The sequence below is a fragment of the Notamacropus eugenii genome, chromosome 1, assembly GCF_028372415.1.
Source record: "Notamacropus eugenii isolate mMacEug1 chromosome 1, mMacEug1.pri_v2, whole genome shotgun sequence".
In the NCBI taxonomy this organism is placed as follows: Eukaryota; Metazoa; Chordata; class Mammalia; order Diprotodontia; family Macropodidae; genus Notamacropus; species Notamacropus eugenii.
This window is the reverse complement of record NC_092872.1, coordinates 141,749,563-141,777,479: the sequence shown is the minus strand read 5'-3', so window position 1 is coordinate 141,777,479 and position 27,917 is coordinate 141,749,563. Positions and strand designations below refer to the sequence as shown.

The following is a 27,917-nucleotide window of genomic DNA, read 5'->3' as shown; positions in this document are numbered from 1 at the left end:
GTACACTGGAGATGAATTCCAGTCTTAGCTCTTCCTCCATACTGATATGGGATTCTTGCTAAATCTGTCCTATAGTTTCCCCAGCTATACAATAGGAAAATCATCACCAGGCACAGGGCTGTTGCCAGATATAAAAGATCCCTTACAACAAAGCTCTGCAAAAATCAATGTAACCTAAGCATGTGAAAGATTGGGTAACTGATTCATAAAGAAAATATATCTTCTTGTCTTTTGTCTATAGCTTTGATACTGAAGGGAGTCGTTATGGCTAAGGTAGGGTGTTACTGATGCAGCTGGAAGAGATTAGAGGTCACTATAGTGTCTGTCACAGGTTGTCACATACACACACACACAGGGAGAGCACAGCACAGGGGAGCTCATCTCTGATGCCAACAATAAACATCTCTCCATTCCCATGAAATCCTATCTAGCCCAGGGCTACCCACCAAAGCTGAAAAAGACTCTTCCATTCAATATGAATGCCAACATATTTTCCTTTCTCTCCCAGAAGCTGGTAGAGAAATCTACAACCTTGTATCTGTTCAAAACTCCCCAAGACTTGAGGGTACCCACTGAAACATGTCTGGTTTTGGTTGCAGGGTGATAGACTCTAGCCAGCAAGCTAGGTGGATCAGTGGATAGTGTGCTGCGCTGAGTCAGAACTAAGTTCAAAAATCTGGCCTCAGACACCATCTGTGTGACCCTAGACAAGTCACTTAATTTCTGTTTGCCTCAGTTTCCTCAAATGCTAAATGAGGATAGCAACAGCACCTACCTTGCAAGGTTTTTGTGAGGATCAAATGAGATAATATTTGTAAATACTTGCCTCTCTGGACTACAGTTTCCTTACCTGTGTGTAACAAGGTGGTCAGTGGAACTCCTGTTTTGATGGATTGAGGCATCTCTCTCATCAAGGAGCCAGAGCATGTGTCTAGCCCCATGGGAGATACACCATTCCAGCAAACCCATTGTTTTCCTATTACCCATTCTATATGTGAAATAAGAGGGCTGGGCTAGATCATCACTAAGGTCCCTTCTGGCACTAAAGACTCCAAACCTTATGATTTCCCCTATCATTTTAAGGTCCATGCAAAGTAAATGTGACACCAAATAGTCTGACACATCTAATGTTCCAAAGTAGACAGAACAGCCCCAGACTAGAGCTCCTGGGATGAGGGGAAGGGGAAATGAGGGAGAAAAGGAAAAGAGAATTATACAGTAGTACAGCCAAAAGCAAACATGCGTTAAATCCTTTGTCTGATGGGGTCTATTGCTAATGTGGTCCTGAGATTTTTTCAGACATCATAATCACACCCATGTGGCTAAAAGCCCAGGGTGTGGCCAACAGCTCTCTCCATCCCCTGACAGCCCTTCGCATCACTGAGAGATTGGAGCTGCTGCTAGATACCCCTTTATACCATAGGTCACTCTGCCAATGTTGCAACCTGGACAACAGGATGTTATTTTAGATCACATTGATCTACGGTATTCTCTACTTCTACTCCCTATGTCATGTGCTATATACTACTATTTCACCCTAACAGTGGCTATATTCCAGTGACCTCATGTTTCAATGTGCCCTTCAAGCCACCTTGCTTATAGCAGCCTATCATTCATCTTCTTTGCTCATCTAGCTCAGCAAAACTGAGCTTTAAGAGCATGGCTTTAATGCAAATAGATTTACTAACTCTTCTCCAAGACCTTGTTATAGGAGATCTCCATAAGTGTGTTATCCTCAGTCACCCATAAAACTAGTCTGCAAGTCAGAGCTGACATGCAGAACAGATGCTTCCCACCCTCACACGGGAGACCCAACACTAGCTCTTAAGAACTCACAATGCCATAAGGAAACTTTCATAAAACCAACATCACCCACTTCTAGAGCCTTAGTTATTAAAACAACTGAACAGGAGAAAAGCCAAGAAAGGAAAATGCTCATTAGAAAAAGAGGGGCAGCTAGGCAGCACAGTGGATAGAGTGCCAGGCCTGGGAACCAAGAAGACTCATCTTCCTCAGTGCAAATCTGACCTCAGACACTTACTAGCTGTGTGACCTTGGGCAAGTCACTTAATCCTGTTTGCCTCAGTTTCCTCATCTATAAAATGAGCTGGAGAAGGAAATGGCAAACCCCTCCAGTATATTTGCCAAGAAAGCCCCCACTGGGGTCATGAAGAGTCAGACATGACTGAACAACAACAAATTAGAAAAAACACCCAAACATACAGAACCCCAACCAATATTTTTATATCAAAAACAAGTAGCATGGAAAATGTTCAGTTCAACTTTCTAATACAAATTCAGTTAGAATGGAATGAGGAGGAGAAACAGAAGAAGGGACGCAGCAAGGCCACTGGAGTGAGGAATAGTGGGACAGAAGTAGAAGGGGAAAGAAAGGTGGAACAACCCATAATCCACCTGGTAACTTAGTATCATGGGTACTAAGCTCAGTCCTTTCTATGCTACTGAAGGATCTTAAGCACCCTCTATCTCTCATCATCTAGGTTATCCAACTGAGTTACTACTCTGCAAGAAAAGAATTGAAAAAGAGGGAGGGATCAGAAAAATTCAGGGTTTTGCAGAATTAGGGAAATAGGTAAAGTTGGGGTCTTTCCATCATGACTACTACTCTTAGTATAGAAAGATGTCAGGAGTAGGTGGGCACCCTTTCCCATGGTTTTGCCCTCCCTTAGTACTTTTAATAATGATGGTGATAATATCTGAAGTATATATACATATATATACATGCAGATATATATATGTATATATGTGTATGTATATGTATATCTAGACAACTATATATCTATATAAACACAGATATATAGATATAGAATTGAAGCTGCAGGTTCCCCACCCCTAGTCTAGTTCATGAAGCCTTTTCTAATCATCCCAACACACTGATCTCTGACTTCTGAACTTCTATAGCCCCTTTGGTTCTTTTTTCATAAAATCATATATACATATATATGTATATACACATATATGATATGGATATATAATATGGATAAATAATATGTGTGCATAGTGCTTTCAAGTTTGTAAACTGTTTGATATACATTATTTCAAATGAGTTCCATGACTGTGAGTAGGTACAACAAGTATTATCTCCATTTTAAAGATGAGGAAACTGAGGCACAAAGAATTTAAGTGAGTTGCCACTGATTACATAATTAGTAGTTTCTAGAGACAGGATCTGAATCTATGTCCCTGATTCCAAATCCAGCATTCTGTCTCCTTCTGTGTTCTCCCAGGTCTGGCTCTATCGAGATTTCCTTCATTCATCTCCAATCTATTTCCTTCCCCTAAGACTCTAAGATCCCACAACCACTAACAAAGACGAATCTGAGAGCCTGAGGAAAGGGTATATGGAATTGTCACTGCCTGAATATGCCAGGATTCTCTGAGCCCAAGACCCTGAACAACTTCCAGCATGAGGCAGCCCAGGAAACCACACCTGAGGCATATAGACAACATGAGAACAGACACCCAGGCATGGAAGAGGCTCCCACCCACACAGAACCATAATTCTCTTTCCACAAACTGTATTATCTTCAGTCAGCAGGTTATAGTTCTTTAGCTTCCTATAAACTCTACCCCATTGTCTGTGGGATAAAACACTAACTCCTTAGCCTAGAATTTAAGACTTTCAACAATTTGACAGCAATCCACTTTCCAGATTTATTCCCTACTCCTCCCCCCTCCCCCGGCTTCACATATTCTAGATTCTAACCAAACTGGACTACAAACCTTTCCCCAATGTCATCCTTTCTTTCCAAACTCTGTTCACTGGAGCATGCTATCTCCATGACATTGTCCTATGCCTAGAACAGACTCTTTCTAAATCCTCACCAATTAAAAACCTTCTCTTCCTTCAAGCTGCAAGTCAGCTCCCACCCCCAAGATCCTTTCCTCATTCCCCCACAGGAACTGAAAGTAATCTCTTCTTTCACAGTGTGGCATTTAAAAAGGTTTGAGAGTCATAATTTCTGGGTAATTTGATCATTTTATTAATAATTACAGCATTTTCATAAAAGGATGGTCATTTGACTGTCTCTCTCTTAGATCATCTTAAATCATCATGGCAGGTTCATGGCTTATATACCCATTGGAAGAGGGGTGTTGGGGGGGTGGCAATCGACTTTGATTGGTTAACAATTAATGAGAGAATGAATATTACAATGAGAGGCTGTCTGAACTTTGATTACATCACTTACTTCTTAAGTTACCCCCAGCCTTGGGCAATCAATTTGAAGAATTTATACCCTCCCAAAGCTGAGTAGAAGACATTGACTCACTACATTCTGCCTCGTGTTACAGGTAATGTAGCCTTTAGTCTCCCTATTATCCAAAAGCGTAGGAATCTCTCATTTTTTTCTTCCTTGTATACTCAGTGCCTAACACAGCATCCTGCAAATAGTTAGTGCTTAATATATGTTTGCTAAGGTAAACTGAATCATTTTAAGAACTCTTATAATCCATAGAGAAGCTCAGAGAAGAAAGAGGAGGGGGAAGAACCCAGCTTAGCACTACCAAACAATTGTTTTTCCCATCTGAAGTTTGAGATTATGCGATAGGCCAGTCTGCTTGAAGATATGCTTGCTTCCTGACCCAGTGTTCTAATTCATCATCACACTTAGTCACTTGACTTCATATTCCCAGGGAACACCCTGAGAATTCCTAGGTTTTATTTACCATTTATACATCTGGTTCTTTGGCACAACCTTTGTATATGGTACACACTGAATAAATGTTGACTTGAATTGAAAGATGGTCAATAGATCACCATGACTATAACATGAATAGAGGAGGCTGACAGACTATTTAGACAAGGCTTTATAGGCTCTATTTTATTTCCAGTTCTGGGATAACTGCACTAATCCCTCAACTCTTTAGATTCAGGACTATGAAGATCAGGTTATTGGGGAGGAATTAATTCTAGAAAAAATGGCTCAGGCTGATGTTTGTTGGTAAAAACATTCCCAGCTACCAAGATGCTGATTTATACTGGGAGATAGATTTCCCACATAGACCAGAATAGTCATGTTTACTTATTAGCACCTAGAACCATAGAATCTTAGATCTGTAATAGAATTTAAATATCATCTAGCTCAGGTGTTCTTAACCTAGAGTCCATGGAAAGATTTCACGGAGTTCACAAACTTTATTTTCACTACCCTCTAACCGAAATTTAATATTTCCTCCCATTACGAATATAGGCAACAAACCACAAGTATAATCAGTACTTGGTCACCAATAGAAATCAAAGATATTTTCATATCACATTAGAGTTGTTGCAGATAACTCAACGTATTGTTCATATTTATCACTACTTCAAAATCACTGTATTTATAAGATCCACTGCTAAATGGCAAATGATATAGGACTCTTCTCATCTATAGACACTCATAAAACACATGTGGCTCACAATCAGGGAACCCAGTAACTAGCAGTCATTTATCCACCAAACAGTGAAGTTAGAAGTTCTTACACTGGCAACCCGGACATCTAAATTGTTTTCCAGTATTCTCTATTGACAACTGTGTTCTTGATCACTATGTGGAATGAAGTGAATCTTTCTCATCGTTTGTTAAAATTTTGCCAAACTAGTTAGGTCGTTGAGAATTCTTTACTCTTGGGAAGGCAGCAGGGCCTTTTGGAACCCAATTAAGCTTAAAAGTGTAGGCCAGCTCAGTTCAAACACAGGCAATCGTTGAGGTAATGATTGAAATATGGTATTTAAAGTCATTTATGATTATTTACAGATTGGCAGAGATACGAATCATACACAGTGTTATAAATTCAGACATGACTGGAAGACTCAAAAATAAAACAACTATGAAATGAAGTAAAGACATGCACCTGTAATATATAAGTATTCAGATGGTATCATTATTATAATATAATAATTATAATATAAAATACCAGAGATTTTAAAAATAATTTTGTGAGAAAATAAGAAATTATATCAGTACCTTTTTCAGTTAGACAAAAAAAAAGCCACATGACTCCATACACAACAGCTAAACTCCAGAAAAGAAATGATTCCTAAATACCGCCATAATCTGTTTCCCTATCAGGAGAGTTAAAAGCCATTAAAAGGGGGAAAACTTGGGATCTATTATAAAATCTGCCATCTTTCATGTAATTGCTGTATCAAATTCTATAATATCTTATACTTTCATTGGCATACAAATTACTTGTTTCTAGACTGATTTATCAATCACTAAGAAACAATAAAACGCTAAGATTCAGAAAGTATCAGTTGAATCAAATAGTTTGTTTTATCTTTATATTTTATAGATCCAATTTCAGTTAGAAATGTCAAAGGAAAAGGCATGATAAAGTCTGTATCATGTGATTTCACATGCATTATTGAACATTATGAGACACAAAAGTCTCCGGGTTTTTTGGTAGAAAAATTCTTGTGAATGGTGCCATGAACTCAACAAAACTGAAAGAGCGTGTCACATCTGCTCATCCTGAAAAAAATGAATAAAAAATGATTTAAATATTTAGTTTATTTTCATGGGAAGAAAGCTCAATTCAAAAAAGCTGGGACATTTCTAACCTTTGCCAGTATTTTCTTGAAACATCCTATTAAAGGGCTTACCAGACCTCCAAACAAGAGAAGCTCGATGTTATTGGAGACTGGAGTAAAGTCATGTGCACTGCAAATGGACAAGGTAGTTTCTGGACTGGAAAAAAGAGGGGGGGGCGGGGTGTCAGAGAGAGAAAAATGAAGGTAGCACCATTGTCAAGCAATGAGTTATGTCCTAGGACAGCTGATGTTTCTTTTAAGAATTGTCAACCTTGCCAGTTCCCTTCAATATTCATTTGGATGAAATGATGAATGTCTTTCAACGAAGCCAGCTTCCTCATGCTTGTTTATTAGGTTCATGCTAATGCCATCAAAGCAGAATTTTTATTTTGTGAATCTTGTTTGGAAACTACAAAGGCTGCCAACATTTTAGAAACAATAGCTAATTATTTTTTACCAATGCGAACTTTGACTAGAAAGAAAACTTTCATATTCTTTACCTAGATAGAGCTCCTGTACTGCTTAGAAATATTCTGGTTTGGCTCCTTTTGTGGGAAAAAAATGAAAGCCTTTTGATAACTGCCACTTGTTTTTTACACAGATGTGTGTTGGCCACAAGGATTTTTCCAACAACAGCAAAAGATGTTTTCTCAGCTGCCAGAAAATCTTATCAGAATCAGATCTCTTAATCATCCCATTTTTAAAAGATTTTTGTTAAATAAAAACATTTATCACAGAGAAGTTCACTGACTTTCAAGATGACAGTTCTTGAATTGTATACTGAAATATTTGTCCGAAATAAGGATAGAAGTTTTACTTTTCATTAAAAAGAAAGGAACTCTACTCATCCTACTTTAAAAGACAGGACTTTGATTAGCTTACCTAGAAGATATTTTTACACATATAAATGAGACAAATCTTTCCATTCAAGGTTCTGGAGTCAATGTTATAATTGCTGTTGGAAGAATTGAAACGTTTCTTGGCAAAGCTGCTGATATGCAAAAAGACTGTAGAAGCTGACATCCTTGTAAAAACTTTTAAAAACTAGAGGAAGTACTTTAGAAACATGGAACTGAGATACAAACTACTCTGTTGATTTCTTTAAAAAGATAAATTTGTGAACACCTGAAAATACTTCACAACTCCTTCAAAAGTTATTTCTATCTAGACAGCATTAAAGTTCAACCACAGATCTGCAGTCCTTTTTTGGCTGATATGAGTTTTATCAAAGATGCTGACCTAGCCAAAGATAAACTCGTTGACCTTAAGACAAAAAAATTGCTGCAATTGGTTTTTACCTCAAAAAACCTTGAAAAAATTCTAGTGTTTCCTGAAAGAAGCCCATCCCCACCTTGTGAAGTAAGATGGGACTTTCAATACTTGTACTCATCAAAACAAAATTGAAATCAATTGGATATTCAACTTTATATGTGTATATATAGTCTTGCCAAAGATCACCTTACAGCTTAATGTTTTGATTCAAGCTAAGCAACAATTGTCTTTATACTGATGTCTTTTAAAATGAAATTTAATATTAATGCCTATATTTTAAATGTATTATCTTGTTATTTAAGGTGTTAGTAAAGAAGCATACTGTATTATTATATATTATCTATAATATATTATATTAATTACCATATTAATATGCTATATTATATTGCTATATCACAAATTTATTTTTTAATAATTGGTGACCGCAGTTCAGTAGAACTGACTTCCTTTGTAACAGTAATTAAAGAATGTAGAAATCCATTAAGGCTAGAATTGTCAGGAAGCATATTTCCTCTATATGGTAGTAATTTTTAACAGCTCACAAACATAGATTTACTTACCAAGTGTTTAGTGAGCATCTAGGCTACAAGCTGTTCCAAAAGTCTTAGTACAGTTTTACGTTATTAAAGCCAAATATAAAGGCATATACAAAGTTCTAGCTACAGCACAGAGATGAAACAGTTACTGCTGTCAGGTAATCTTACAGTTTAGTTTGGGAACCAAGGGCTACCACATGGAACAATTAAAATAGCATTCTGTGTCAGAACAAATGTTCAGGCAATATGGACTGGACTGACTGAGAAACCTTGGGGAGCAGGTCCTGAGTGTAGCAGCGTTGCCATTTCCCCACGTTAGGAATATCTGAATTAGTATTTAACATTAGTTAAATAGGCACTCCCAGTTGGTGCTGGTTGGCTTAATAATACAACTTCAGCAATATATAAGAAGTACTACGTCTTATGGAGATTACTATTCCAAATTGTGGTGCTATCTTGTACTTCCTTCCCTTGTGATACTTTGTGATTTATTTTATATATTTAAAAAATTATTCTGAGAAGTATCTATAAGTTTTAACAGACTGCCAAGAGATCCAGAGACAAAAAAAGTTTAAGAACTGTTTAACTTATCTAATCTCTTCATTTACGGAAAAGAAAATTAAAGCTCATAAAGGTTAAAATGACTTACCCAAGGGAATGCAGATATTAGCAGAGTAGGAATCCTAGCTCCCTAGTTAGGACCTTTTCCATTATCACTTATGTACCCACCCTACTTATCTGTGAAGGTCTAGTTACCAGGCTGGGGAATCTGGTGCCTTAAGGCCCTCTAGAAACTCAAGTGTGACCTAGTAGGTCACATGTGGTCTTGAGGACACAGATTCCCCACCCCTAGTCTAGTTCATGAAGCCTTTTCTAACCATCCCAACACACTGATCTCAGATTTCTAAACCTCTCTAGTTCCCTTGGTTCTTTTTTCATAAAAATCATAGATTCAAATTTGAAAGGTACCTCAGAGGTCGAGTCCCACTCCTGGCCAAATCATGAATCCACTCTGCAATATCACATCTATTATCCCAAAGGCAGTCTATTCCATGGGTGTAGGAGAAGGGGATTAGGAGGAATTAGTATTTACACAGTATCTGCACATGGCACTAAGCACTTTTACAATATCATCTCACTTGGTCATCCTCTGCAAGGTAGATGCCATTATTATCCCCATTTTACAGCTGAGGAAATTGAGGCAAGCAGAAATTAAGTGACCATGGTCATTCAGCTGGTAAGTGTCTGAGGCCAGATTTTAACTCAGGTCTTCCTGACTCCAGGCCCAGCACTCTATCACCTGTGCCACCACTGCCAAAAGGTCATACATTTCTCATTAGAAGAATCCTTAGAAATTAAGTAATTCAACCACATTTTACAGTTGAGGAAATTGAAACCTAGGGTGATAATGTGCCTTGCAAAATCTCCCAGAGACAGTGAAAAACAGATTCAAGATTGGAACCCATGTATCTTAGCAACAAATCCAACACTCCATTCCATTTGGGTCCAGTCTAATTGTTGGTGAGTTTTTCCATTTGTTGGAATGAAATCTGTTGAAATAAAATAAGGACAGTTTAAGGGCTCCTCCAAAGTCACACAGCTAGTGCTCTAACTAGAACCAGAAGCTGGTTTTTCAGATTCTTGGTTCAATCCTTGTTCAGGTCCTCACTACCTCTTACCTAAAGAGCTTCCTCATTTCTTGACTTCATTCTCTCCATCTCCCCAATATGCCCTCCATACATACACCAAAAAAAATATTCCCAAGACATAGGTCATGTCTCTGTTCTATAAATTTTATTTGACTCCTTGTGGCCTCTAGAATAAAATATAAACACCTAATAATAGTATTTAATCTTCCTAAGGCACAGGTCATGTCTCAGCTCAAAAACTTTTATTTGAATTTTGTTACCTCTACAATAAAAAACAAATCTTCAACCTAACATTGGTAATCCTCCTCAATCTGATTCCTACCCACCTTTCCTGATATATTTCACATCAGCATCCTTCACACACGACTTTTAGCAAAACTGGACTATTCCTTGAACTTAATATTCCATCTCTCACCTCTGTGTATCTATATCAACCAACCCTTAAGCACAGAATGAGAATACTCCTCAACTCTACCATTCACATTCTTTTTCCTCCTTTGCATCTCAGTTCAACTTCTATCACCTCCATAAAGACTTCTCTGGGACTCTTGAGGCAAAATGCCTTCCACATCCAGAGAAAGAACTATGGAACTGGATCGCAGAATGAAACAAACCATTTTCTCTTGCATTATGTTTTGTTTTGTTTTGCTTTCGTGGTTTTTCCCATTCCTTTTAATTCTTCTATGCAACACAATTAAGGTGAAAATGCATTTAATAAGAATGTATGTGCTACTACACTGATGATAAATTCTTCAACTTGAAAAGGCTACAAGCCAAGACCAAAGTGAAAGGAGTACTGTTGGTGCATGATTTTCTGTTTGCAAATAACTCAATGCAGCCTCTGAAGCTGAAATGCAACAAAGTATGAATTGTTTCTCTGCTGCTTTTGCTAAATTCAGTCTAACAATTAATACCAAGAAAACACATCAGCTACCACCATCAGCTACCACCACACTATCCATGTGTGGAACCATTGGTTACAGCAATTTGAATGCTGTGGATAAGTTCATTTACTTTGATACTGTACTTTCCAGGGATGTAAACATTGATAATGAGGTTGACTCAAGTATTGCCAGATCTAGCTCACTGGGAATATCTGAAGAAAAGTATGGAAGAGAAGAGGTATTAGATTGACTATCAAACTGAAGGTCTACAGAGTCGTTGTGCTGACCTCATTGCTGTATGCCTGTGAAACCTGGAGAGTCTACCAGTGCCATGCCAGGAAACTGAATCACTTCCATTTGAATTGTCTTAGGAACATTCTGAAGATCATTTGGCAGGATAAGACACTGAGGCCCTTCCTTGAGCTAAACTACCAAGCATTCAATTTCTGCCTCAGAGAAAGCAACTCCAGTTTGAACACAAAATATTCATTTGCCAAAAAGACTACTTTATGGAGAACTCATACAGGGCAAGTGTTCACATGGTTGTCAGAAGAAGCAATACAAGGACACTCTCAAGGTCTCTCTTAAGAAATTTGGAATTCATTGTGTGATATGGGAGACAATGGCACAGGATCACTCAGCATGTTGTGCCCACATAAGAGAAGGTGCTGTGCTCTACAAGCAAAGCAAAATTGAAAAACTTTAGAAGAAGCACAAGATGCGTAAATTTAGAGAACCCACCCCAAAGGTTCACATGGACTATTTGTGCCTGACCTGTGGTGGAAAATTCTGAGCTCATATTGGTCTGATCAGTCACAGTCAGACATGCTGAAACTTGAATCTAGTATAGTGATGTCATTTTGTGTGTCTTTGAGAATGAAGGACAACAACCAACCAGATGTCAAATTACATTTATTGGTTTTGCCCTAGTTACTTCATTGTTTGAAGTTTGGCCAGCTCACCTGCCCGTGGTTAGCATTATCTAAAGTTTTGTTTCAAGGGCTGGCTCTGATAACTTCATCTCTTGGCCCCAAAAGATGGAAACCAACCTTATGCTTAGAACTCACCATTTCCTCCAGTCCTTACCTCTCAACCCACACAAACACATATACATATGCAAATGCACATGTACACACAGAAGAGACATTCAACATCACCTAGTTAGTCAGTGAAAGGTAAGGATTCAAATTCATATCTCTTGACTTTAAACTAGGTGCTCTTTCTACCAAAGAGAAAATAAATATCCATCTGGATTACTTATTGAACATGTAGAATCCCAAACCCCAAATGAATCAGCCTTGTGCATTGCCAGTTTTGGTTAAAAAAAAGTAATTCTAAATCAGAACTCATTTTTCCTTTGTACAACTTAAAATTTTCATTTGTTCATTCAGAATTTCCATCCTGCAGTGCTGTGTAGTAGTACTGAAGAATGATCTGTATTTCATATTGATCCAAAAGGACACTGCCAAGGACTGTCTTAATTTATAATAAAAGGGGAAAACTTTTCCAAGAATCATTCCCTTGATGATTAATTTTCCTTCACTCTTCCCCAAACTCTTTAGCAATCAAATTCCTTATAACGTTTTTTAAGGATATGCCTTATCTCCATCTAAATACTGCCCCTACTAAGCAGGAGGAAGGTAGGGGTTTATGATTGGTTTGGGTTGGGTATTTTATTTTGTTTTTAAGTAAATGACCAGTCATTTGAAATAACTTCTCATTTAAACTCCTTCATATTTCATGTAAGCATCCTGTTGCCAAAAAATGGGTGAATTTGTGGTAGCCTCATTCTCTCACTCCTCCCACAACTGGAAGTACTTACTAGTTATCTTATAAGAGCCGGATTGAATTCAATAATTTTCTACTTTTTCACACAAAGCACTTCAGAGTAGTTTCAAGTTAGAAAGGAATGCTGTGGTAATAGGAAGGAACAATTTATCATTCAACAGAACTTCAGCCAATCACTCAGTCCTTTTCACTTCACACAATCAATTAGTCCCCTCCCAAACATACGAGGCTTCCTCCCCAGCCTACTCTTCATGGTCAGTTGCTTGAATGCTGCCTTAATATGCTAGTTTCCTTCCCTCATCCTTTGACCTTCCTCAGCATTTCCAATCTCCAACTGTGAATCATTCCCAACATCCACTTTTCTTTGTCCCTCATGTAAACTCATACATAAAAACAAACTATTAACAGGATAAACCAGAAATAATTAATAGAGGAAAGGTACTAGAATTAGGAAAGGATTACTCTTAAAAATAGGATTTTAGTTGAGACTTAAAGGAAGCCAGGGAAGTCAGTACACAATTTAGGGGTAAGAACATTCCAGGCATAGGGAGACAGCCCAAGAAAATTCCCGTAGACAAAAGATGAAATGTTTTGTTCATATAATATTAAGAAAGCTAGTGTCATTGATTCGAAGAGTACATGATGGAGAGTAATAAATGTTTGTTAGGGTTAGAGATTTTCAATTCATATGCTACCTTTACTGTAAAGCCTTCCTTGATCTCCCCATTTATTATATTTACTAATTTGAATATATATTGGATGCAAAGATATTGTCCATTAGTACATATGTTGTTAATAGGCTGCTAGGTGGTACAAGGGCTAGAGTGCCAATCTTGGAGTGAGGAAGAACTGAGTTCAAATCCAGTTGCAGACACCGCCTTTATCTTAGAGGCCATGAAGAATCATTGCTACGTTGAGGAGATTAAGTTAATAAGATTTGACAACTGGTTATCTAGAAAAGAGATAAATGTACTTGTAGCATTATTAACCAAAGTTACTAGAGATATTGGATCCCTCAAAAGAAGGAAGATTGGAAGAATGTCTAAAAAAAGTTCAGACAGGCAACAGAGATGGTGAAGATGAATCTGTGTTCCTCTGATCTTTAATAGTATTTGTTTTACAATTCTTTAATAATTATAATTATTTCTCATTTTATCAATAAATGAAACTCCATGTGAGCAGATCAGCAGTGTTCTGTAAATTTTCATCTTAGAAAGTGCCCTAGGTGCTAAAAGGTCAAGAGATTTACCAAGGGTTACACAGCCATTATATTTCACAAGTAGGACATGAACCCAGGGAATCCTGACTTGGGGGTTGGCCTTCAACCGGCTATGCCACATTATCTCCGTAAGACACTTTGCCTTAGAGCTATCTGACTGGTACTTTATACTTCTAGATGATTGTAAACCAGTGGTGTAAAGCTCAGATAGAAATGGGGGCCACTAACCCATACATAAGGATCCCCACATGCTGCATATTGACTTAGAAAACCACATATTAACATTACCTATGTTCTATTCTATTTGTATTTATTTTGCTAAATATTTCCCAATTGTATTTTAATCTGGTTTGACCTGCACTCATTGTGCCCAGCCTGTGTGTGTTTGATAACTCTGCTATAGAGGAGCCAAGATGGCGGAGTACAAAGATACACATATACTAGCTCTAAACCCATAGTTCATAAAATACCTGTAAAGAAGAACTCCCAACAAATTCTGGAGCAGCAGAAGCCACAGAACAACAAAGTGGAGGAGATTTCTGTTCCAGAGAGACCTGAAAAAACAATACCAAAGATTTGTCATGCACTGGACCTGGAATGGAGCCCAGCCCTGCCTCGGCCGTGCGGCACCAGGGGGAGCAGATCTTAGCAGGCTTCAGGGATGGAATCTACAGCGGTTGTGCAGGTCCCTCCACCCACAGGCACTAAAGGTCAGTGAGAGAGTCTTTTTGGCTGACCAAGAGGGGAGCGGGTTGTCCCCATAACTCAGGCACCCTTGGGAGGCAGCAGTGGAGGCAGCAGTGGAGGCAGCAGCAGACAAGGGCTCCCAAAGCAGGCAGGAGCTGGGATCCATTGTTGAAGGTCTCCGCATAAACTCCTGGAGGGAACTGAGCCCCGTGAGGTGGCCCTGCCCCCACCTGGGCACCTGAACTTAATCTCACACTGAATAGCAGCCCTGCCCCCACCCAAAGCCCTGAGGCTGGGAAGCAGCATTTGCATCTCAGACCCCAAACACTGGCTGGGTGGATCTGGAGGCGAGGTGGGGGTGGACAGGACACTCAGAAGTCAAGTCACTTGCTGGGAAAATGCCCAGAAAAGGGGAAAAAAAATAAGACCATAGAAGGCTATTTTCTTGATGAACAGGTATCTCCTCCCTTCCTTTCAGATGAGGAAGAACAAGGCTTACCATCAGAGAAAGACACAAAAGTCAAGGCTTCTGTATTCCAAACATCCAGAATAAATATTCAATGGGCTCAGGCCATGGAAGAGCTCAAAAAAGATTTTGAAAATCATGTTAGAGAGGTGGAGGAAAAACTGGGAAGAGAAATGAGAGAGATGCAAGAAAAGCATCAAAAGCAGGTCAACACCTTGCTAAAGGAGACCCAAAAAAATGCTGAAGAAAATAACACCTTGAAAAAATAGGCTAACTTAATTGGCAAAAGAGGTTCAAAAAGCCAATGAGGAGAAGAATGCTTTAAAAAGCAAAATTAGCCAAATGGAAAAGGAGGTTCAAAAGCTCACTGAAGAAAATAGTTCTTTCAAAATTAGAATGGAGCAGATGGAGGTTAATGACTTTATGATAAACCAAGAAATCACAACACAAAACCAAAAGAATAAAAAACTGGAAGATAATGTGAAATATCTCATTGGAAAAACAATTGACCTGGAAAATAGATCCAGGAGAGACAATTTAAAAATTATGGGACTGCCTGAAAGTCATGATCAAAAAAAAGAGCCTAGACATCATCTTTCACGAAATTATCAAGGAAAACTGCCCTGATATTCTAGAACCAGAGGGCAAAATAAGTATCCAAGGAATCCACCGATCACCTCCTGAAAGAGATCCAAAGAGAGAAACTCCTAGGAACATTGTGACCAAATTCCAGAGTTCCCTGGTCAAGGAGAAAATATTGCAAGAAGCTAGAAAGAAACAATTCAAGTATTGTGGAAATACAAACAGGATAACACAAGATCTAGCAGCTTCTACATTAAGGGATCGAAGGGCGTGGAATAGGATATTCCAGAAGTCAAAGGAACTAGGACTAAAACCAAGAATCACCTACCCAGCAAAACTGAGTATAATACTTCAGGGGGGAAAATGGTCTTTCAATGAAATCAAGGACTTTCAAGCATTCTCGATAAAAAGACCAGAGCTGAAAAGAAAATTTGACTTTCAAACACAAGAATCAAGAGAAGCATGAAAAGGTAAACAGCAAAGAGAAGTCATAAGGGACTTTACTAAAGTTAAACTGTTTACATTCCTACATGGAAAGACAATATTTATAACTCTTGAAACTTTTCATTATCTGGGTAGTTGGTGGGATTACATACACACACACACATGCGCGCACACACGCACACACAGAGACAGAGAGCACAGAGTGAATGGAATAGGATGGGTTCATATCTTTAAAAAAATAAAATTAAGCAGTGAGAGAGAAATATATTGGGAGGAGAAAGGGAGAAATGGAATGGGGCAAATTATTTCTCATAAAAGAGGCAGGCAAAACACTTTTTAGTGGAGGGAAAAGGAGGGGAGGTAAGAGAAAAACATGAAGTTTACTCTCATCACACTTGACTCAAGGAAGGAACAAAATGCACACTCATTTTGGTATGAAAACCTATCTTACAATACAGGAAAGTGGGGGAGAAGGGGATAAGCAGGGGTGAGGGGGTATGATGGAAGGGAGGGCAGTGGGAGGAGGGAGCAATCTGAAGTCAACACTCTTGGGGAGGGACAGGATCAAAAGAGAAAATAGAAGCAATGGGGGGCAGGATAGGATGGAGGGAAATACAGTGAGTCTTACTCAACACAACTATTATGGAAATCATTTGCAAAACTACACAGATATGGCCTATATTGAATTTCTTGCCTTCCCAAAGGGAATGGGTGGGGAGGGAGGGATGAAGAGAAGTTGGAACTCAAAGTTATAGAACAACTGTCGAGTACTGTTCTTGCTACTAGGAAATAAGAAATACAGGTAATGGGGTACAGAAAGTTATCTGGCCCTACAGGACAAAAGAGAAGATGGTTACAAGGGAAGGGAGAGATGATAGAAGAGAGGGCAGATTGGTGATAGGGGCAATCAGAATGCTCGGTATTTTGGGGTGGGGGAGGGGACAAATGGGGAGAAAATTTGGAACCCAAAATTTTGTGAAAATGAATATTAAAAGTTAAATAAATAAATTTTTAAAAAAAGATAACTCTGTTATAAACTTCAGGACCAGAACTGTCTCTCCACTTAACTAAACTGAAGGTCAAAACAGACATAACTAATTATTAATATCAAGCAAAGAAGAAAACATATATGTTCATCAGCTCATGGAAGATAAACAGTCTGGGGGAGGTCATGCAAATGTTCCTTTTTCCAGATACCATTGTGATGATTGCCTTAAGCCTTGAAGTACTTCAGAGCTTCCTGAATGAGATTTTATTTTATTTATGAGATTTTTATTCTAAACTCAAGAGTTTAACCCAACAATATATACAGGAAAAAACAAGTGGATGAAAAATGCCTTGGGTCTGGACTCTATACTAGTATATATATTTAGATAATGGTTTGTTGAGTTAGTCCATCAGTAAATAATATCTTGGACAGACATTACAGATGGAAAATAAACCAAGCTAGGAATTGAATAAATGGATTTGTGAAATTTGTTAACATTTTCAGTAAACCCAAATTTCTCCTTAGGGGAAAAAAATCTCTCTTAATCGCTATTCTTCTGGTCACGTTATATGCCTCCAAATCATATAACACCATCTCCAAAGAATCAAAATTGTTGGTCAACCCAAGGGTGTGGGAATAAGTTGTGTCATGTTATCAATAACAAATTATGTGAAAGAAGTAGCATAAAAATTGTCATCATCATCATCACCATCACTGGCATTCACATATTTTAACATGTGAATTTTGCAAATATCTTCTCATTTTTCTTCACAAGAACTTTGGAGAGTAAGTATTATTATTACTCCTATTTTATGGATAAGGTAACTGAGACAGAAATTAAATAACTAAAGTACTAAACTTAGAGTCAGAAAGACCTGAGTTCAAATCCAACCTCAGAGACATAACCCTGGACAAGTCATTTAATCTTTGTCTGCCTCGGTTTCCTTAGCTGTAGAAATAACACACACACCTGGTAAGTATAAGGTTGAATTTAAACCCAGGTCTTCCTAAGTCCAGCACTCTATCCACTATGGCACTTCATGATTAATGACATGTATGACAGAAAAACAAAAAGGGCTACTCATATATTCCTTGGGAATGAGGGATGACATATGAAAGGCCTACATACTGCAACAGTAGCCATATAATGTGATGATACCTAAAATTAGGACCCCAGAACACTGACTATACCCCTGTAGTGTATTTATGGGAGCACATGGAGACAGGTGTAATGGTAATTTAAATGGGAAGATCTTTCCTATTCATTAATAGGCCCATGTGACCTGCTTAAGTTCCATGGAAGCCTGAGTCACACAAGTCTAAGTCACATGGAACAAGAAGAGGTAGAGCAGGAAGGATGGAACAGGAAGAGGCAGAGCTGGAGCAGAGTTGAAAAAAAATTTGGTCAGAGTAATCAGAATTGAGGGAGAGGGAGAAAAGCAGGGAGCTGGCTAGCATGAGTGAGAGAGCTGGTTTGTAATGTCTTTAAAGAAACTAGTTTGTGGGGAACCTAACAGAGGGAAGGCTTGGGAATGGTGTTGCCCTCTGCATTGCTATTGTTTATAGACTTCTTTGTTACTATGATGGATTTGGCTTTCTGGTGTCTGAATAAAATGTTTTGGTTCTGTCTTCCATGTAGAGAGTCTGTTGTATTTCACAATTCAGAATTACACTGGCATATTCATGATTGCCATAGGCAATGTGAATATTGCATTGGCCCTACAACAGGTCACATGGGATGAGGAGGCATGGATAGATTGCAATCTGCTTTATCAACCTGGTAGATAGGTGGCACCATGGACAGAGTATCGAACCTAGAATCAGGAAGACCTGAGTTCAAATCCAGTCTCAGAAGTGTAACCTTACAGAAGTCATTTGACCTGTATTTGCCTCAGTTTCCTCAGTTAAAATAGAGATAATAACAGCACTAACCTCATAAGGTTGCAGAAGATCAAGTGAGATATTTATAAATCACTTAACATAGCACCTAGCACAGACTAGATACTTAATAAATTGCTTATTTCCTTCCTGCTCCATTGTGGGGGGTTGAGGGAGGGGTACATGCTTGTGTCAATGAAATCACACATATGCTGAAATACTGAAGTACAATCCAAACTGAAAAAACAATTATGCATAGAATGAACATTGACTCATTTGCTCATAACTAGGAGGCACTGCTTGAAGCTTCAAGCATATGCCTGGTGCATAGTAGATACTACATAAATACTTATTCCTTTCCTCCTTGACTTTAAGTATGCAGATTCAAGATCAAATTTTAAAAACCACTTCTTTATCCAACGAGTAAATCTTGGAAATTTATTACACTAAGGTGTGGTACAAACTGAAAAGACAAATAGACTCAAGAGGAGTATTCACAATCTATTTATTGGGGGACACCAGAAAAGCTTGTGGCACAATCTCATCCTCTGGAGTTTGACATAATGAATTACAATGTGTTCTCACAATATGTGGAAAGGCTGAGGGGTGACGTGATAGCATGTGAAGGGAAGACAGATGAGATTTTTTTCTGCATAACCCCAGAGGGTAGGACTAGGGACCAAGGATAAAAATTGAACAGAGACAAATTTAGACTTCAAGTGAGGAAAAAAATCCTAACTATTAGAGCTGTCTGAAAGTGGAATGGACTACCTCAGGAGGTTATGAGTCCTCTTTCTCTAGAGATCTTCAAGCAAAGATAAGATGACCATTTGCCAAGGATGTGTAGTGAGGATTCCAGTTTATATGTGAGTTGGAGCAGATGGTCCCTAACATCTCTTCTAGCACTTAGATTCTATAATTCTAGAGTGCCCTTTGGTGCCATTGGCAGAGATGATGATGAGCTGGATGAATCAGATCTGCCACAGGAAATCTCAAGTGCACTATAGTCTATTCACAGACTCTATTTTCCCCCATACTTGTAAAAATGAGTAAAATAAAATTACTCACCCACCAAAACATTTTTATTTCTTTATTTTTTAAACCAACCTAGTCATCTTTCTTCAGATAGTAAAAATGAGCAATTCTACTTAAATCAAACTAGGGACAACTCTTATCTTGAAGATAATTGGATGCATTCCCACCAGACACTTCCATTTCTGTAAAATGAAAGGGATGTCAGAGTTCCAGCCTCAATTCTAAGGGAAAAGGAGATGAGCTCTTTTCTTTGCCTCCCACCCCTAGTTGATGGACTAAAAGGCATTAGAACTACCATGCCCTGGATGATTTCCAAAGTAGTACTTATAGATACCATGTGGTACAATGAAAAGAGCAGTGGATTTGAAATTAGAAAACTTGGTTTCAAATTCCACCTCTATCACTACCTGTGTTTCTTTGAGTCAATCAATTTCACTCTCTTGGTGCTAGTTTCATCTACAGAAGTTAGACTACATGACCCTAAGCTCCCTTTCAATTCTCAATCTATGATCCTAAGCGTACTCAATGCTGGAAATATGGGTATATGGGATCTCTTGTTTTACTCAGAAGGTTTAAATATTGCCCAAACATTTCTTTCAAGGTTGCAAGGGAGAGAGATCAAAAGGTCACAAAAGGAAGGAAGCCTTTCTCTGTGGAAAATCTTTGTATTCTGTGACTTACAGAGGACAAGGGAACCCTTCTCAAAATTTAATTTGAGATCTAAGAGTACACATTTATTTCCATATCTGTAAGAGTTATGGATTAAAACAAATGGGGTGAGGGTGATAAAAATACTATCACCTCCTTTTTCCTACTCAACTATATCAATTTGCAAAGGATTCTTCCTCCCCAATATGTTTGTGACAATGATTCGTCTCCCATCAAAACATAATAACTACATTTAAGGTACCTTCAATTCAATGTAACAGTCAACAACTTTTGAGGAGAATAGTTCTATCATCAGAACCAGCACTATGCTGGGTGCTCATGACCTTGCTCATTCACCTTAAGATCTGGCTCTAGCCACAGGAGGGTTTCCATTTCTCTGCTGCTGTGATAAGGAGGACACTGCCTATTACAGCAAAATCACCTTTCAACAGCTTAGGATGAAATCTCTAACCTACCAAAAGAAGGGAGATAGAGTGAGTAGGGAGCCAAAATCATTAAGGAATTTATCTTCCTAGAGAGAAGAAAGCATTTGGTACCTATTGTTTCATTGTCAGGCTATTTGACCTGAGTTTCCCTACAAATGGGTGACTTTTCAGCAGGGAAGTGTGGCTTCATTTTTCTAAGTATTTGGGGTTATTCCATCTATATCCCCCCAAATCAGTTGGATCTGAAGACAGAACTACAGGGTAAATGAATCATACATACTGAAGATAAATCCACAGTGATTTTTTTCAGAGTTTGGAAAGAATCAAATCTCTCTTCCCCTCACCAATCATGTTTATGACATAAAATGTCAATGTATCATGTGCTCAACTGTAGTCAGTTTTATTGTTAAACTAAGTATATTTCCTTTCTTTGATTTGGCACTGGAGGATAATACTTCATAACTACCTCATGCTAGAAGTGAAATATATTTTAGAGTTTCTGATCCAAAGTCTGTTCCCAGTTTGAATTAATTATAAACCCAGATCTTATCAACTTTACTGCAGAACAATATTCACCCACCAGGAATGAGATGAAGTTTCTACATTAACTATCCCATATGCCTTTCCTAACATTAGACAAGATTAATTCACTGAACATTCATGGAATAAACATTAATTAAGGACCTATTGTGTACAAAGCATTGCCCTAGGAATTAGAGGAGATACAAAGCTCAGATAAGAATAGGACCTTGCTCTTGAGAAACTCTCATTTCTAGCAGTGAGAAGGACACAAATGCTTACCTACAATCCTCAATATTACATGAGGGGTGCATTAGAGAGGTACAAAACAAAGTAGCATGTGAATTCCAAGTGGCAGTATCTCATTTGGACTTTAAAGGATGGATTCCCTTTACAGAGGGCAAAAATATTCCAGGCATAGAGAATAATATAAAAAATGTACAGATGTGGAAAATATATGTTTTAGGAGTAAACAGTCCTCCAGCTTGGCTGGCATATAGAGGAGCAAGAGGAGAGTATCAAGAGATGTCTCTGGAAAGTTGGGTTGGTACCAGAGAATGAGGACCTTGAATGTCAAGCAAGGAGAATGAAATTTTATATAGGCAACATAAAACCAAAGGAAAAAAATGTTTTTAGCAAAAGAATGTCAACCCACTCTATGCATGAGAAATATAAATCTGCCTGCAACATAAAGGATGGATTGAAGGAGATACAAGAATGAAGGCAAGAAAACTTGCTTAGAGTCAGAAGATGAATATTTAAATCCTAACTCCTAATTTACTGCATTATGCTAGACTAATCTCAGTATTTCTGAGCTTGACTTTCCTCCTCTGTTAAATGGGGCTAGTAACTTACAAGGTTATTTTGAAAGAAATGCTATGTAAAAAAACAAAGTGGTATATGAACATGGCCTATTACTTTTATCCATATATAATCCTCCTTCACTTCCATCAATTATATAGAAGTTGGGTTACACCTAGGTAGAAAACCAGTTTCTAGGGGGTGGTATTTTCTCCTCTGTGTAGCCATCTGTGAAAACAGGCAGCCTCTCAGTCCCAGCTACAATCCCTGGATATCACTGCGATAACAAGCTAGAGGGAAACTGGTCTCATCCTCTAAGCTATGGAATTCTGCAACATGGTGGGGAAAGAGGACCTTGATCCTTTCATCCTTACTTTTTTAATCATATTCTATTTTTTTCAATTACATGTAAAGATAATTTTTAACATTCATTTTTTTTAAACTTTGAATTCCAAAATTTCTCCCTCCCTCATCTTCTTGCTCCCTAAAATAATAAGCAATTTTATATAGGTTATACATGTGCATTCATATAAAATATATTTCTATATTAATCATGTTGTGAAAGAAGAAACAGGAAAAAAGAGAAGAAAACTCACAAAAAATAAAGTAAAAATAGTATACTTCAATCTGCATTCAGATTCTCTCAATTCTTTTTCTCTGGATATGGGTAGAATTTTCCAATATGAGTCCTTTGGAATTGTCTTAGATCATTGTATTGCTGAGAAGAGTTGTCTATCATAGTTCATCATCACACAATGTAATCTTCTGGTTCTGCTCACTTAACTTTGCATCAGTTCACGTAAGTCTTTCCAGGTTTTTCTGAAATCGACCTGCTCATCATTTCTTATGCCATATTACTATTCCATTAATTCATATATCTCAACTTGTTCAGTCATTATCCAACTTATGGGCATACTCTCAATTTCCAATTCTTTGCCAACATAGAAAGTTTAACTCTTATTCTAGTTCAATTCAGCAACATCTTTCTCAATGGCATCTTACTAATCACAATCAGACATCTAAATATGGACCTTTCCAGATTTCTCCTTTTAGTAGCAAGAAAAAAATACAAGAGTAAGACATCTAGACATATGACAAACTCCTTATGGAAATGAAGCATGGTATTAGAGTATGAAAAAGCCAACAAAGAGGAAACAGCACCCCCAGTGCTTCAGGGGTAACACAACTGAGTACATTCACCCCATCTCCCATTTTCCAACATGTTTGGTATCCTCTTAGACTATTCCCTCTTCCTCCCCTCTATTCAGGATGGCTCTGCCCTAGACCTTCCCTTCATTGCTATTAGAGTATCTCTTAATAGGTCTTTCCATCCTTACTCTCTTGCCTCTCCAAAGCATCTCTGACACCACTATCTTATTTAACTTATTTATATATCAGTCTGATTACATTACTCCTTCATTCAAAACCCTCAGCAATTTATTGAAGTTCACTTAGAAAGGTTAAAATTTCTTGCCCTGGTATTCAAGGCCCTACACTATCTAACACCACACTACCTCTCCTATCTTATATTACTACCTTTCATGTACTTATTATGCTCCAAACAAACAGGACTTCCACAATTCTTATCTCTTTTTTTGAAAGCTATATGTTGAATTTATCACATGCATAAAATAAAAAGCAAGCTTTTCATAATAGATTTGAAGTTTCATGTACAATCTTCTCTGTTACATATGTATATACATATATATATGAAAATGTTTGTTTTATTTGGTATTTGTTTAAATATAGATTTTTTTAAGAGTATGTAGTTGAATAAGAAGCCAGAAGCAAATCATCAATAACTCCTAAGCCCAAATGTATTCTGTGATAGAGAGTGAAGACCCTGCCCTTGCCCTCATGTAGAACAGATGACTCACTTCCTATGTTCAGAGACAGACAAAGTGGAAGTCCATCTACGCTCAGGGACTGTGATGGTCAGCCTTAGGTCTCTGGTAAGAATCCACAATTCACAGTACTGAATCCTTGTGAGGGCTGCAGGAAGACATGATGGGATCCTCCATTCAGAGTTCCAGATTTCTCCATTTTTATTCAGGGTAGTGTTGTGGGTTTCAGGGTAAAAATGACTTGAGTTCAAGTGCTGTCTCTGACATATGTTGATTGTGTGACCCAGACAAGTTGCTCAGTCTCTCTGTGTCCCAGACAAATCTCTAAGACTCCAAGTTACAGAACTGGAGCCAATCTACCTTGGTAAAGGGAGTATCCTTGTACAGGTATTCCCCACAAGATGAAGTCAAACAAAAGGATCAAAAACAGTCTTTGCTTAAGCTATTCCCTATGCTTGGCATTTCTACATTTCACAGTTCCATCTATTGAATTTCTATCAGTCCAAATCAGAGTGTCACTTCTAGCAGCAAGTCTTCTGATAAGGGAAATATCAGATAATGACTACTTCCCAAGTGGATCTGAATATTTTCCCTTCAGAAATCACATACTCTGCTTATACTTCTATGGGGCAACGTTTTATTTGATACTTTAGTTATCTGTGGTTGTCATATTCCCTTAATAGACACAAATGTATTTTAGCATTTCCTGTGTAATTTTGTTATCTCTCTCGGTGCCTAGCACAGTGTTCCATACACAGCAGGCACTCAATTCAACAAGTTTATTAAATTTAAACTAATGACAAATATATTTGCTGAATTGCTTTTAAAATATTGTAAAGAACAAAACAGAAACTTAGCTAATCTAAGTGCCTGTTATACGCAAGGCATTTATTAGGTACTTAATCATCTTTAAGTTTAATTGTATGATGCAGTCCTTTGACTCATGTCATAACTTCTCAACACAAAGGAAAACTCAAAAGTTTCAGAATGGACACTCTACTTTTTTCTAATGGTAATTAATACTATGATGGACTCACAGTGTAGATGATAATTTATGAACTAGACTTAAAGTGGTGTCTTGGGGATTTTTTGGCACAAAGAACAGATCCATACTATCTCAATCCATCATGACCTAGGAATAATATGTCATATGATTGCCAATAAGCCTTACATAATTTAGAAGCACTAAGATGATAAAAGTCTCTTGGGTTATGTCAGAAGAATTAAGTCAAACTTTATCTTACACCATGACATAATATTTTTCTTTTGAATATGCCAAGGTAGGTAACCAACTTATTAAATCTTAAATGATCAAAAAATGTTAACGTAGCTAAAAATATTTTATACAAACTCTCCCCATAAGAATTAGCCATTTATTTCTAGGTTTTCGATGTGATTTGTTTCTTGAGACCAGGCTTCCCTTTCTTGCCTGGACTGAAAGTGCAATAGCCACTCACTGATTTGACTTGATTCCATGATTCTGCTGCTAATCAATATGGGAAGCTTTGATCTGCACCATTTTGGACATGGGCTGGTTCATCCTTCCTTAAACAGTCTGGCAGCCCCCACCTTACTTCCCTTCCCACTCCTCACTCTTAGAGAATCAGCATACTAGTGGTAAACAGTGCAGATACCAAATCAGCTTTAACCCTAATATAGCTCAGAACTCCTAAGCTCAAGCAATCCATCAACCTCCCTACTAATAGGGACTATAAAGCATTTCCCATATCTAGCTGTCATTTCTGACCTACAGAATAGAGGTGGGAGAGCCAGAGATTCTAAGCATAATGTTATTATAATAATCCATGGATATGCAGTCATAGCCCCATTGAAACACATTGATACCTTAACCTCTGAGACTACTTGCCTTCCTCTCTTGCCTCTGTCTATGAACACTGTCTTTTCCCTTTCAGATGGGTTATATAGCTCAGAAAATGGTAATTCAGAAAATGGTGCCAGAAATGGAAGAGGGGGAAAGAGGTAGGGAGAGAAGAAAGGAAAGGAAAGGAAAGGAAAGGAAAGGAAAGGAAAGGAAAGGAAAGGAAAGGAAAGGAAAGGAAAGGAAAGGAAAGGAAAGGAAAGGAAAGGAAAGGAAAGGAAAAAGGAAAGGAAAGGAAAGGAAAGGAAAGGAAAGGAAAGGAAAGGAAAGGAAAGGAAAGGAAAGGAAAGGAAAGGAAAGGAAAGGAAAGGAAAGGAAAGGAAAGGAAAGGAAAGGAAAGGAAAGGAAAGGAAAGGAAAGGAAAGGAAAGGAAAGGAAAGGAAAGGAAAGGAAAAGAAAGGAAAGGAAAAGAAAGGAAAGGAAAGGAAAGGGTCTAAAAAAATATCATAACTAACATTTCTAAATTTCTATTACTTTACTTTCTTTTTTATCTTTCCAGTCTTATTCATGTGCATTCGTCTGTTGCCAAAGACCATGCCATTGGAGAAATGATGACATGACTGGCACTTGACTTTGTTTTTAGTGAGGGAAGGCTATGCAGGTCACCAGCCTCACTTCTCCTCCAGAGCCATCTGAATCCAGTGACCAGATATTCATCAGGATGACTGGAGATGACCCAGGATGAGGCAATTGGGTTAAATGACTTGCCCAAGGTCACACAACCAGTGAGTGTCGTGTCCAAGGTGAGATTTGAATTCAGGTCCTCCTGACTCCTGCACTGGTGCTCTATGCACTAAACCACCTAGCTGCCTTTATTCATGTGGATATCAAAGAAAGAGAAAAAAAGATCTATATGAACAAAAAATTTTTTAAGAGCTCTTTTTTTAATGACAAGGAACTGGAAACTAAGGGTAGGCTTACTGATTAGAGAATGGCTGAACAAATAAGCTCTATTAGCGTATAAAATATTACTCTATCACAAGAAAGGATGGTTTTAGAGAAATGTGGGAAAATTTATGTAAACTAATATGTAGTAAAATGAATAAAGCAAGGAAACCAATTTATACAATAACAATACTGTCAAGATAGCACAAAAGCCCATAGTCACACGCCCAGTGGAAACATACCTGGCAGGGATGGCACATATCAAGTTGTCCCAGTGTCTAACAGAGAACACACATGCAATGGACCAGCACCCAGAGACAACATATCCAGAGGAAAAGACTCCAGGAGAGACTCCACCTCAATTAGAGCAGTACACCGTAGAAAACAGAGTATCATCCCCAGGATACCTGCAGAGACAAGTAGGGAGCAGGTCAAATGGGAATCATTGTGACATCACTGGGAGACATAAGGAGCCCTACAGGAGGTGGGAGTTCCTTCTAAACACTGTCCCATACGACTTTTCATTTCACCAGCCAGTATCGTATTTTTACTCTTGTAACCCACTCCATATTATATGGAGCTACTGAAGAAAGGAATTTTTGTCTAAAGACAACAATCTAAGAAATGGGTCAAGGAAGTGTTAATATCAATATTATATACTGAAAATACAAATGAACTCCTTCTTTGGGAGATTTTTTCCTAAGTAGAAGAAAGTTTTATATTAAATATAGTTTGTTATAAAAATTTTTATTTAGTTAATCGTTAATAATCACTACTTCCCAAGGTAATTGTGGTGATCAAAAGCAATAATATTTATAAACTTCTTAGCACAGTGTTTGACACAGAATAGGCATTTAATCAATGTTTGTTCTCTCCCTCTTCCCTACTCTTTTCATTTTTTTCTTACTTCTTCTAAAAGATTTTCTCTCCCC

At 37.9% G+C, this 27,917-nt stretch overlaps 1 long non-coding RNA gene across 1 annotated transcript in view; it reads right to left on the bottom strand.

The window, feature by feature from the left end:
• LOC140508309 (uncharacterized) overlaps window positions 1–27,391 on the bottom strand; it is a 219,531-nt gene extending 192,140 nt beyond the window's left edge. The window contains exons 1-2 of the long non-coding RNA XR_011968382.1: window positions 27,228–27,391; window positions 14,354–14,437 (exon numbers count right to left, since the gene is read on the bottom strand). This is a non-coding gene — a long non-coding RNA (uncharacterized lncRNA). The remainder of the gene's footprint in view (window positions 1–14,353; window positions 14,438–27,227) is intronic.
• Window positions 27,392–27,917: the final 526 nt, after the last annotated feature.